Raw genomic sequence first — 13,981 nt, 5'->3', positions numbered from 1 at the left:
ACTATGATATACAAATCAATACAAGATTAATTTTAAAATAATAAAATTTAAATTAACCATTACTAGTATGAAACAAATAGCATTGCTTGTACAGATATATTGGATAATTGTTTAGATTTTCCTGAAAACATAAAAACTGATAAACTTCTGCTGGAGTTTGCAAATAACAATTATGTATTTTTAAAGTTGTATCTTTTGCAATGTCTTTTTAAGTTTTTCAGAAAATATGTAATAATAATAAAAATTGTGAAATTTTAATTCATTTGAAAGTTAATTCTGCCTATGTAATGCTAAAGCTAGTTTTCTAGGTATTTGCCTTGGATCTAGCTTAGGGAAATTATAGTAATTCTTTAGATCATTTTCTTTCCTGATAGTGGACATCATCATCTGTATCCATTTATGTCTTTATCCTCTTTATACTTTTTGACAGGGCTATTTAATTATATAGCATATTAAAAATGGGCAGAATTCTCAACTATTGATATTATCACATCTGGCTATCTTGTTACAGTCGGAGAACACTGCCTATGCATTGCTTTCAGCATTGCCAATTTTTTGTGTGAAAACCTATGAATGGACTTTAAATCCACCTAAAAACTGAAACAAATTCTCCCTAAATAGTTTTGTTCCATGTGCAATACATATAAAAACAAATGTCTTTTGACCATCCAAAGAAACACAAATTTTCACTTCAGGATGTAGACAGCATGGGCACAGTTGAGCAAACTGCTCCAGATCTGTCCACAAAATTCACGCATAAGAAGTTATGAGTTATGTGGCTGTTGGAAGTTCCTACTCATTGCTGAAACTTCACTAACTAATATTGATAAACTACATTTCCTCCTAAACTATTTCTCTCCCTAAATTTTCTCCATCCTGCTGATTTCCCCATAACCTAAGTTGGTACCACTGATATCCTTACTTATGACAGTACAGTCGACCCCCCTATAACACTGTTGATTATTCCATTTTATATGAATTCCATGTTGTACGAGTCACTTAGATTTTACAAATGTGTGTGCCTGGCTGTGAACAGCTCATGTATTTGTAAAATCTAAGTAACTCGTACAACATGGAATTCATATAAAACGAAATTATCAACAGTGTTACAGGGGGGTCGACTGTAATTGGTGTAATTTTCTTTTTTATAATTTTAAAAATTTTCTAAATAATATAGCTAGCAATATTCAATGAATCTTATTTTTATTATGTCATAATTAAGTTTCCATAAGTAAGTATAAAGTAGCTCTTTATTGTTAAAAATCATGTATTTTATAAAATAAATTTATGCGATTTATAGCAGTATTAAAACTAACATATTAAAAGAAAAATACTCAATACTTTTTAAGTTAATAAATGTAAAAGTTTATAAAATATTCGCCTGTAACGATGTTATGTTGATTTTACATTCCAGTCACGAACTGGATATAGTTGTATTAATATCCATCGCACCTCATTGGTTACGTTGTGATTACGTGCGGAGTCTGACTCGGTTGTAATGATATGTGAATTTGGCTGTTGATGAGCATCAACAAATTTATCTAGTCATCTATTTGACAATATTGAATTATATCACACAAATAATTTGCATGTAGTAGGATACGCTTGCTGGAACTGACAAAAGCAAATATAAATTTGTACCATAAAATATAAAACTATAGTTTAAATAAGTATTTACACTTATTCCTGTAACTGTTCTCAATTGGCAGAACTTATAATAATATAAAGTAAACTGTAAACACTTGAGAAATGTTACAAGAAATTATTATTATTGTTATATATTGCTGTATTGATGAATATAATCATAATTTTATTTTCCGATTACATTAATAACAGCATTAACATGTGGTTGTTAACATTAAAACATGCAGTTTTATCATGCAGTTTTAGTTAAAATATGTGAATTCTGTAAACCTTCATTTTTATAATTTTAACATTATAAAAATTTGTAATATAATGATTTATGGTACAAAAATATTGTACAGGTCATTAAAGTTCTATGAGTGATGCAAGCCAAATTAAAATTGCCATGTTTTGATAGTACTTCCATCAATCTAAGTTTTAAGTTATAAAGTGTAGCATTCTAAAGATTTCTACTTGGTGCAATTTGTATTTTTTTTTCTTTTTCTTTAAATAGTAAACATAGCAAATGTTTAGATGTTAAGAACATAAATTTCTAAGATACTTGTATCTTTCAAATCCAATGCTTTTCTTATGCAAAGATACAAAAATGTTCAGCTAAAAAGAAATTTGCTACTTAAAACAATTTTTGTAATATATAAAACTTTGTAGTTTCATTATAATTTGTAACTATTCAGCTACACTTAAAGAATAATAAAATTTTCAATAAAATATTCAGTTTTTGTTTTGTTTAAATATTTTAGTTTACATGTAATCAAAATAATTTTTAAATATCAGTTATATTGAAATGCTTAAAACTTAAGTAAGTTATTTTATAATTAGTTCTCTGTGTAAAAATACAAAGTGTATTTATAATATAACAAAAACTTGAGTCTGTAACAAAGGTAAATCTAAATTGCTGGATTAGCTTTAACTTATATAATGACAATATTGTTTGTTGTCCAAACTGGGACGAAAAAATGATCTAAAAATGGCTAAACTAATCCTCTGGATCCTAGGAAAAATTTCCACCCCCTCTGACGATCCCGATCGTATTATATAAAATGATTGATTGTCAAAAAGTCTGTTTGAACAACAAAGCTTATTGATAAAACTAGATAAATTTATAATGGTCTAAAATAGAAACAGCGATGCTACTGCTATATATTATGTGGATATCGAGGTGATGAAGAGATACTGGGCGCGTTGTCTGATAAAGCGGTTATAATACAGCTGGATAAGCAAACCAACTGTGTAAAGTTGCCAGGTATTGTACGTAAAGATAAGTGTTTCTTCATTAATTAAAACCTATATATATTTATTTTTTGTACTAGTGGCTGATATTTCTATCTATATATCTGATTTACGGGTGTATCCAGCGGGATGTTTATGGTGGTACAGAACTCCCTTGATAAGAAAGCAATCAGTTTTATTATTTTAAAATGTCATGAAGTCAGATAATTAGGATTAGGTGACTAAAGTAATTCTATGGTAAATGAGTAACATTCTTCGAAAAATGACGGGCTACGTGCTTTGGCTTCCCTGAAACTGTCTCAAAAACCTCCCATATTCTCTAATGCCTTCCATATTCTCAAAAACCTGGATACGCCACTGCCGATGCATACATTAATATCTATTTGTTTTGAATCTCGAGATTTCCAAATTTAAATATGTAAACGGATATAGGAATAATTAATTTGAAGTCACGAACAATAAATTATTTATTGCGTATTCAAAGAACGTAATTCTAAAACGTCACCTTAAAAGCGCACGTTATGTCACGTTAAATATTGATTTCAGGATTAAAATATTTAAAAATACGATGTTAAATATAGTATATCGCCATTTAGTTCAAAATTGTAACTAAAAATTATTTTAATTAAATATATATAAACCTATATACTCTAACGTATTTAGCATTCCGGAACGTGTGTTTTTTTTTTAAATGAACGATGCTTTGTACGATTCATTAATTTCCAATATAAAGGTCTAGCAGATCTTTATGTAAGTGTTTTCCAATCATTTTTTGTTGACTATTTAATTTTTACCATACAGAAAATCTTAAAATTGCCCATTCTCCATTGGTTGAAAATGAAATACAGTAAATGCATGAAACTATTGATGCCTTGCCTGGTAAAACCAGAACTTTAATACCCACGGATCCGTAAACAAACCAATGACGGTCCGTTTCAAATAAAACGGATTATAATGAAATGGTCTGCTTATTTGAAACGGGCTACGTCATTGGTTTGCTTATCAGCTGCCTTAATTAGGCAACGCATCCTATAATCAAATCCTCCATCCATAATGCCTACTGTCTGCAGTTTTCGACGTTCTAAATCGTTTCGACGTTCGTTTTTTCTCGTGGTTTTATTTAATTAACTTATAAATGATAAAACTTACCACCTTATAAGTTTTGGTTTGTAATTTCTGAAATCCATTAAATCGGGGTCCGTTCGATCGAGAATTCGACTGTAGTTAATTCTCATCAAATGCTTATTACTTACTCTAATTATTGGTGAAAATATAGAAACGTTCATTCAAAAAATATAACATTTTTATATACAGTACATTTATTTCAAAATATTTCATGAATAATAGTAATTATAACGTCAATATGACGTCATTTTTATATTTTCATAATGAGAAAGTGGCAAAATGACGTCAAATTAGCGTAAGAGTATTCGTTTTGTCAGAAAAGAATGCAACTCTTACGCTATTTTTTACTCTATAACATATTATTTGTACATTTACATAAATTCTAATTACCACTCATATGAAGATTAGCATTTATTAGATTTCTGGATATGGATCATCGCTCCGTGACCTATTTGACTGGTACAGAACACGGGCTACTGCGTGTGATCATATCAGAATGACAGCCTTAAACTATTTTATTTTTTCTTATACTTGATTTTTTATTCATTAAAACTAATTTCTCGATATCTTAATTATTTAAAAATAAAATTTCTATCATCATTTGTCAAAATTACTTTTTGAACTGATAAAGACCTCTTTGTATATTTATATACTTTTAAAACGAAAATGGCATATTTTCATTTAAAACTTCTTTAATTCATTTATTAATATTTTTATCTCCAGAAATGAGTTTCTATTTGTTCGTCTGTTTATGGTTTTCTATTTTTTTACGTCAATTTGACGTCATTTTTTATATATTCTCATTATAAAAGTGGAAGAATGACATCAATTTGACGTAAAAATGTACGCTCCTAACTAAAACTATCAAATTTTACATATTTGAAAATATTATTTATCGATTTTTAAAAAAACATCTTTGAAGGGTAACGAATCAAAAACATGTTTACAATATTTTAATTCGCGTAATAATAAACTTGGAGGTATTCCAGGTCGACGACAAACATCACCCGATGTGGGTAATAGCATCATTCGCAATTGCGTCACCGATCACGTGAGTGGCACGAGGCCAGTGAGGAGATCGTCTGATCTATGGCGTCATTCATCACATATGGAGACAAAAAAAGAAATCGTAAGTGGAATTGTCATAACTCGATGTTTGCGCTCATTCTTTAAATAAATAACTACTGTATATAGAAAGTTCTGCCACGCATCTCTCCAATGTCTGCTTTAAATCAGGTGAGTAAGTTAAGCCTAATCGTCTGGTTGATTCTCGAAAAGAGAAGTTACTTTTAGGTAATTTGTTTATATATGAATTACCTAAAGATAACTTCTACCCAATTTTTGGTTCGAGTAACCTGTACTTTATAATCTGTCTTTGACATTAATAACATTTAAGAATATATTTTCTCCCTCTGTCTTGTGTATTTGTTTTTGTGTTCACGCACACACAAATTATACATACGTATAATACATACACACCTTTACTGTAAGTAAATAAAAACAGCATTTGGGTAAGATGTGAAATCTGAATGAGGATTTGCCATCCCCTGTATGAGCAAAATTGTCAATGGATTACATATGACTCTGCAAGATATTTGCCGCCAAAGATCGGTGTTTATTGGTACCGGTACTATTACCTGTTGTCTGTGTAGTTGTGCGCTTTGGCGCTTGCCGTCACTCTCGCCTCGGCATCCCCGCACCTCTCTAAAACTATGTGACATCGAGTGATCTAATCGAAGTCGGCGTAATCGTGTGGGCTAAACTGTTAAATGTGATAGTCTTAGTGAATTGATGCTACCCAGAAGTAGGCCAATTTTGGGGAGGCCATGTAGAGCTACAGTCTATGACTTTAATAAGGTCCCATTCGTCTCGTTTAGATGAGTAATTGTACCGGCATTTGTGTGTTATCTTTAAATACTGTAATATGAAGATTATCTTGAAGTCAACAATGTAGCAAACCTCAATACAGTCGACCCCCCCCCATAATACTGTTGATTTTTCCGTTTTATATGAATTCCATGCTGTACGAGTCACTTAGATTTTACAAATACGTGAGCCGTTCACAGCCCGGCACATGTATTTGTAAAATCTAAGTGACTCATACAACATGGAATTCATATAAAACGGAAAAATCAACAGTATTATGGGGGGTCGACTGTAGTATACCTTTACTTAGTAAATGTTTCTATGTTGAAACAAAATAAATAAAATTAAGAGTTTAGAATTAGTATTTATAGATGCATCTTCTTCGAGAATTAGAACTCGGACAAAAATATAATTAAAATTTCTCGGATGTGTCGGACCGGTATTTCAAAAATCATTAATTGTACAGTTAATTATCATGGATTTGTGAAATATGTTATTTAATTTTCTTTTTAATACTAACATAGTATAAGTTTCCTTTCTTGTTGGGATTGTTGGATATATTCCAATTAGATAATATTTGAGAATTCCGTAATCCTGCAGAAGCAGGATCGTTGAATTCTCAAGAATTATCTAATAGTGTAAGTTTATTTTTTAAGTGATTTTATTTATTCTTCAATGTTTAATTGCTTTCCTAAGAGTGAAATATTTGTATTTAGTGTTTATAGAGGTTTTTTTTAAGTAAGTTTTAAAGAGTTGTTTACACTCAGGATATAAACTTAAATTATGATTTTGGCTGTATAAATGAGCAATTTTTTTTGCAATTATTTATTGAAAAAATTTTATAAATTTTCAACAAATAAACACTANATAATAAGAAATTATATTTTTGTAATATAAATTAACCAGATAATATGTGCCAATACCATGTTGTAAAAAAAAAAAATGTTGAATTATTGGGTTGAGAGTATATGTAAAATACTACAGTTAGAGATGAAAATAAATTCTTTAATTCTTCTACTCATTCAATATTCTTGATTCTTATTTTATTAACTTCTTTCATTTCATAAAGTCTCTATGTATGAATGTATATCTGAAAAATATTGAATTTCTCTGTCTTAAATATGTTGTTTTATTATTCTGTACTGATAATTGTAAATAAAGCTTAATTTTCACCAATATTTAGTTTATGAAAACAAAGTTTTACTTTATTGTATATACTGTATTGTTAACTGTAAATAAAGCTTTAGTTCTTACATATACTTATAAACAATTTTTCTTTTTCTCTTTAAACAATCTCTTTTCATTTTGTGTTTATTTATATGAAAAAAGTGCATTATAATTTTTTGAATGCAGGCTTAAAAGTTTAACAGTGAAGATTAAATTTTTTTATTCATTAGCTAAGTGAATTTTAAGTTCTGTGTTACTATAAATATTTTTGAGTACTTTCTGTAACTATTGATATCTTGCATAGTGAAAATAATGGTTTAATTTGTACCAGATGAATTTTATTATAATGTAATTGAACTCATCATTTATCAAAAAAATTTTCATGATTGAAATTATATACTGATGATGATCTAAAGTATTGTACACCTGCTTAGTTTACATGAATTGTCAGGAATATTAATAATTTAGGTTTTACCTATGATGGGGATTATATATTAACAATAAGCAGTAATAAATATAGAAAAGAAATAACAGCTGCAAAGTTTGGTTTACTCTTACATGACTTGACATATACAATACAGTGCTTGAAAATGTAGAAACCTGTTTTGATGATATGCTTAAAGAAAAGTTAAACCAAAAAAATTTAGACAAAGTATTGATGAAAGCATGAAATAAATATATTTATATATTAGTACATATATGTTATATTGATTAGTATTTGGATACCACTTTTGGCTTTAATAATAATCCAAATTCTCTGGCATGCTGTCAATCAGGCTTCAAATAACATCATTATTAGTGTTACAGTACCATATAAAGTTGCTACTTTCAGCTCCCATTCTATTGAAAGCCATGATTTTTGAACTTCAAGATCCACGAGACACCACACATTCTCAATTGGGTTGAGATTTAAATTTCCAGCCCAAATCCATCACTTGTATTCCCAGTGGCAGTATGTCAAATGTTGTTGAAAAGTGTGTTGTTCCAATCCAAATTCATCTCTGGTTGTGTTGACAACATGGCTAATGACAATGTCATACTGATTCAAATTCATTGTGCCATACCATCAACAAAAAGCTTTCTAACACCATTGTACATTATTGCCAAACTGGTTACTGAATATTGAAAAACTTCTCTCATCACTGAATAACATATTGCTACTGTTCTGTCCAATTGCAATGCTTTTTCACTCATGCCAATCTTGTCTTTTTCATTTTATCTATTAGTAAAGGTTCTTCTCAACCTCTGTGCAAAAATCCACTTCATATGGCCTCTTACAAACAACACATGGATTTAGACCATTGCTTTTGATGCTTTCTATGCCATATCTGAGATATAGCAAATCATTTTTGGTTTAAACAGGCTCAAAATTTGTTTTGTCTTGACAATAATATGCATGGTTATCCACTACAGGATAAATTCCCTGTGTTTTCAAGTATCTTAATACTCTGCAATGTTATAAATATTAACAGAACAAACAGTTCAGTCTGAGTGACTTGAATCGTTTTCAGATCTTCCTTGTGTAAAACTTTGATGCCTTTTTGTAGGTGTCAGCTCTCGCATATTGTATCATTAATTGTCAACACAACACTTTCAAGCTGAAATGGCACACAGCAGTAGTTGACATCAAAATTAGCAGTTTACTACACACCTTTCATTTATATCAATGGATGACATAAAACTGCAGGTATGGATAATGAAATGCTGGTTCAACATTTTGAATAAGTTTTTGTATCTGTTATCAGATTTAGCAAAAAAATGCATTTTACAGTAGACATGCAATACTTCAGAATACCAGTGTAGATTAGATAATTCTTTGTAAGTAGCCAAAAAATCCAGCTTTTATATATCATTAGACTAATAATGTAATCTAACTGTAATTTGGCCTAAAGTCACCTAAAATAGCAAAGATGATGAAAGGAAAATCTCTTAATATATAATTAATTATTTGAATTTTATTGATGATAAAGTACAGTAATACTTTTAATGTGTTATTTTAAATAAAACAATCTTTAAAAACTTTTATTTTAGAAGTAACAGTTTTAATATGAAAGGGGAGTGTTTCACACATTTCACAATCTGGCTTCTGACACCACTTTATTTTTATAGGAAAAGAAAGAAACCTTGGTCTTCCATTTTTCTGCATGATGAATGTGGATGGATGGAGGAGAGAAAGTTAGAGTGTCAGGGTGGTCTGGAAGGAAGTTCTTAATGACATTTTTAAACTAAACATAATTACATTTATTTGTGATTACATACTTAACTATTATACAAAATAAATACAAACTTTGAAAAATTTTTGCGATCGAATATTTTATTGTTGAAGTTCTTATCAAACGTATTATTCTTATCTTCTATCCTATGAACTGATTCTATATATTCGAGAGAGAGAGTTTACGTTTAGGCATATGTGGATAAATATTCAAAATCATATGATGTCTTCGATGGTGACTATTCTGTCTGGCATTAGGAAGAGTTGTTTTCACTAATGATGCATTTAAAGTTCAGTTTTCTTATTGATTGTCTGTTGTGGTGCTGAATTGGTCAATAAACAAGAGGATGTTGCCTCTCTCTCTCTTGAACTTCCATTATGTCGACTGTCCTGAATTGTACGACAACAAACTGGATTAGATGGCCTGAACAAACTGTCGACCTAGACCTCCATAATGATGACAGAGCTGACTGACCTTTTGTTGGTCCTTTTATGTCATTTTGGTCTGTTCTTGACTCACTTCTTTTCCCAAAATGGTAATGTCAGATGGAGTGGTACGCTGTAAACCAATTAGACTTTTTCTTCTCTTTCTTCCTGTGAGTGACTTTCACAAGATGAAGCATTGTCATCAAGGAAGTGTTATATGGTTACTTCCTGCTAGATTTTTTTCTTCTAAATTCTCTTTTGTTACAATTTTGAAGCATTAATTCTTGGAATAAATTCATCAATTCCCTGGATTATTCAGTCCCTATTTTTTTCTATAAACTATAGCCTGGGATCTCACATAAAATTATACATGTGTATAATTTTAAACAAATAATTATGATTGAAACAATAATTAGACTCAAATTTAAATATAAATCGATAATAATTTAATGATTTTGAAATTCATAATTTGTAATTACTTAAAATTGAAGTTAAAAATATGACTGAACAAACTGTCGACCTAGACCTCCATAATGATGACAGACCTGACTGACCTTTTGTTGGTCCTTTTATGTCATTTTGGTCTGTTCTTGACTCACTTCTGAATATTTGAAGAAATGATATTGCAATTTAAATTACAAAAATGTAAAACAAAATGTTAATGAACATTATAAAATTTATATTTAAACTTTGAGATTAAAAAACTTGCTTTCAATAAGATTAAGTTTCTATTTTTAATTTTCAAGTAAATCAAAATAAACTTAGTTAATTTCTAGTAATCAAGAACTTAAAAACTGACAACTATTTTCAAAGCTTGTAAATGACCAAGTGCACTTTTCTTATATCTAAATATCTGTAGCTCATTTACATTCTAAATATTAGACTAATTGATCTTCATTGATTGAATTATTAATCAATTAGTGGTAATCAGAAAGGTTCAGATAACATATGATATCTACACATTAAGCAGAAGTTGATGGTTTTAAGTCTTGTTCTAGGTCAATCTTTGCTTCCAGATTCTTCTAAATTAATTTATAATTAATATTAACATAAGATAGTCTAACACCTACTTTTAGATCAGATTACATAGTTTGATCTATTAAATTATTAACCTAATGATAGTTATAAAAAATCCAGCTTGCAGATATTTAGATTTTTTCAAATAGAGAAACATTAGTTAGAATGTTTTAAACATTTCAAAAATAAACTCATTGGAACAATACAGTGTCTTTCAACAGAATGCTACTGTTTTAAGTTATTGTAATTATGCTCATTATTATCTGAAAATATACATTTAAAACATCAAAGTTCACATTTGTCCATTACAATTTCTCAGTGTGTGTAACTCTTGTCATACAGCACATATAAAACCAATACTCAAATTCTTCTTGTACAGTACATGCTATAGCATATCTGTTATTGCTCCTCCCACAGCAGCCACAATTGTACTGTACAGTTACTGTGGACTACTAGTTTTGCATAATGATGAGTGATTCTGACTTTGCAAACTGCAGAATACAATATGCCTTCTATATGGCAGAGTTGCCATTTTTGTTTGTCACTTTCTACAGCTAGTAGGTAGTAGACAAGAAGTTTGGATGCAGATGGGAGATGAAACACTGACAATTGGTGTACAGTACATTGCATATTTCTCAGATAATAATTAACATTGCTACTATTTTAAATTATTGTAATTCTCTTTTTGGAATACCCTGTATTGATGATAACATATTTAGAAAAATTGTCTCAAATCTGATTCACCTATTTAAGAATTAAATATTTTTATATCCTGAATATTAATAATGATTCGTTTTTAAGTATTAGAATGTTTATAACTTGTGTTTTTTTTTACTTCCAGGTGAAACAGGATTGCCAATTGGATACATATTAGGAATCGTTTTTGGGATTGTTGCACTGATTTTAATAATAATAGGTGCTAGTTTGTATTTTGTAAAAAAGAGAAAATCTCAAAGTCCAATTAAACCTACTAAGGCGTCGCTTAGTGATGCTGTTAATTTTGAAGAACTACAAAAACTGGAAAAGAACCATAGACCAATTCCAGTAACGGTGTTATGATGATTTCATTTTTTTTTGTTTTATGTTTTTTTTTGTTAAACAAGTATAAATTTTTAAAGACAAGTAAATATATTAAGAACTGTCCATTTTTCTACCAATAATATATGCATTTGTTTTTTCATAAAGCTGTAGACATTCATCCAAAATTTTTATATATATGAAAAGTTGAATACATTAATCTATTTGATAATTTAAAGTATTATTTTTTTAATTATGTGGATTTTGATACTTAAATTTTCAACTGAATTCAAACTTAACAATGTTAAAAGGAAAATAACATATCAGTAAATTTTCACTCAATTTTCTTCTCCATAAAATAGCAAATTAGCTTAAAAAAATCAAAATAGATTAATTAGATTTTATCATGTTGACATTGACGTAATGTTTTCATTTCATACGTTTTAAAGAATCTCTCCTTATATATACAGTCAAATGCTATATTTTGTACATATTGTTTTATACATAGTTGAATATTTTCTATATAAACTGTCCAAATGAATTGATTAGGAAAATTAATTTCATATATAAACTTATTTAGATATTATTAAAAAAAATGAAAAGGAATAATTTAGTGAATACCTATACAGTCGACCCCCCTATAACACTGTTGATTATTCCATTTTATATGAATTCCATGTTGTACGAGTCACTTAGATTTTACAAATGTGTGTGCCTGGCTGTGAACAGCTCATGTATTTTTAAAATCTAAGTAACTCGTACAACATGGAATTCATATAAAACGAAATTATCAACAGTGTTACAGGAGGGTCGACTGTAATTGGTGTAATTTTCTTTTTTATAATTTTAAAAATTTTCTAAATAATATAGCTAGCAATATTCAATGAATCTTATTTTTATTATGTCATAATTAAGTTTCCATAAGTAAGTATAAAGTAGCTCTTTATTGTTAAAAATCATGTATTTTATAAAATAAATTTATGCGATTTATAGCAGTATTAAAACTAACATATTAAAAGAAAAATACTCAATACTTTTTAAGTTAATAAATGTAAAAGTTTATAAAATATTCGCCTGTAACGATGTTATGTTGATTTTACATTCCAGTCACGAACTGGATATAGTTGTATTAATATCCATCGCACCTCATTGGTTACGTTGTGATTACGTGCGGAGTCTGACTCGGTTGTAATGATATGTGAATTTGGCTGTTGATGAGCATCAACAAATTTATCTAGTCATCTATTTGACAATATTGAATTATATCACACAAATAATTTGCATGTAGTAGGATACGCTTGCTGGAACTGACAAAAGCAAATATAAATTTGTACCATAAAATATAAAACTATAGTTTAAATAAGTATTTACACTTATTCCTGTAACTGTTCGCAATTGGCAGAACTTATAATAATATAAAGTAAACTGTAAACACTTGAGAAATGTTACAAGAAATTATTATTATTGTTATATATTGCTGTATTGATGAATATAATCATAATTTTATTTTCCGATTACATTAATAACAGCATTAACATGTGGTTGTTAACATTAAAACATGCAGTTTTATCATGCAGTTTTAGTTAAAATATGTGAATTCTGTAAACCTTCATTTTTATAATTTTAACATTATAAAAATTTGTAATATAATGATTTATGGTACAAAAATATTGTACAGGTCATTAAAGTTCTATGAGTGATGCAAGCCAAATTAAAATTGCCATGTTTTGATAGTACTTCCATCAATCTAAGTTTTAAGTTATAAAGTGTAGCATTCTAAAGATTTCTACTTGGTGCAATTTGTATTTTTTTTTCTTTTTCTTTAAATAGTAAACATAGCAAATGTTTAGATGTTAAGAACATAAATTTCTAAGATACTTGTATCTTTCAAATACAATGCTTTTCTTATGCAAAGATACAAAAATGTTCAGCTAAAAAGAAATTTGCTACTTAAAACAATTTTTGTAATATATAAAACTTTGTAGTTTCATTATAATTTGTAACTATTCAGCTACACTTAAAGAATAATAAAATTTTCAATAAAATATTCAGTTTTTGTTTTGTTTAAATATTTTAGTTTACATGTAATCAAAATAATTTTTAAATATCAGTTATATTGAAATGCTTAAAACTTAAGTAAGTTATTTTATAATTAGTTCTCTGTGTAAAAATACAAAGTGTATTTATAATATAACAAAAACTTGAGTCTGTAACAAAGGTAAATCTAAATTGCTGGATTAGCTTTAACTTATATAATGACAATATTGTTTGTTGTCC

The 13,981-nt window shown here is 28.5% G+C and overlaps 1 protein-coding gene across 3 annotated transcripts in view; it reads left to right on the top strand.

Moving 5' to 3' along the window:
• Positions 1 to 5,024: 5,024 nt before the first annotated feature.
• LOC111613955 (calcium-independent phospholipase A2-gamma-like) overlaps positions 5,025 to 13,981 on the top strand; it is a 32,858-nt gene continuing 23,901 nt past the window's right edge. Inside the window, exon 1 of one of the 3 annotated variants that reach the window (XM_023355306.1) lies at positions 5,025 to 5,235. The gene's annotated coding sequence lies outside the window, so the exon portion shown is untranslated. The remainder of the gene's footprint in view (positions 5,236 to 13,981) is intronic. The other 2 variants (XM_023355304.1, XM_023355305.1) reach the window with 2 other exon arrangements.

This window comes from Centruroides sculpturatus, unplaced genomic scaffold (genome assembly GCF_000671375.1).
Source record: "Centruroides sculpturatus isolate CEXI.00-Female unplaced genomic scaffold, Cexi_2.0 scaffold2000, whole genome shotgun sequence".
Lineage (NCBI taxonomy): Eukaryota > Metazoa > Arthropoda > Arachnida > Scorpiones > Buthidae > Centruroides > Centruroides sculpturatus.
Note: the sequence above shows the minus strand (reverse complement) of the source record. Positions and strands in the feature narration are given on the sequence as shown.